The sequence below is a fragment of the Polyodon spathula genome, chromosome 53 (genome assembly GCF_017654505.1).
Source record: "Polyodon spathula isolate WHYD16114869_AA chromosome 53, ASM1765450v1, whole genome shotgun sequence".
Taxonomy (NCBI): Eukaryota; Metazoa; Chordata; class Actinopteri; order Acipenseriformes; family Polyodontidae; genus Polyodon; species Polyodon spathula.
Window position 1 is genome coordinate 635,132 of NC_054586.1, and position 442 is coordinate 635,573.

The following is a 442-nucleotide window of genomic DNA, read 5'->3' on the forward strand; positions in this document are numbered from 1 at the left end:
TTTTGCACAAACCTCTCAAGTGTTTGATTTATTCACAGTTAGTGATTGTAACCTACAAGCGGTATATAACACATCTTCGGCTTGAAAGAAAGAAGCTGTTGTGAGCGATTTAATATACATTGCGACAGTCGGATCTGTAAATACTGGGAGCTGTTAAACCACAGAGCCCAATAAAATAGACCAACGAAGCGCATCTTGTTGGACCAAACAATTGCACATTGAGTTCACAGGATTCGCCCTCGCACCTGCTGCCTGTCAACGTCAAAAACTGGAGCTGTGTCGTCGTCCCCGTCGTCAAAGCAGAAACAACACTGTATGTCAGCTGGGTTATCGGGGGGGATAGGCAAGGTTCACCCATTCACTAGTTAATTGCATATTGCCAGTGTGATGAGTCTTGGTAAAGACAGTCCTTGATACAAGTTCTTGAGTCAATCTATATGTG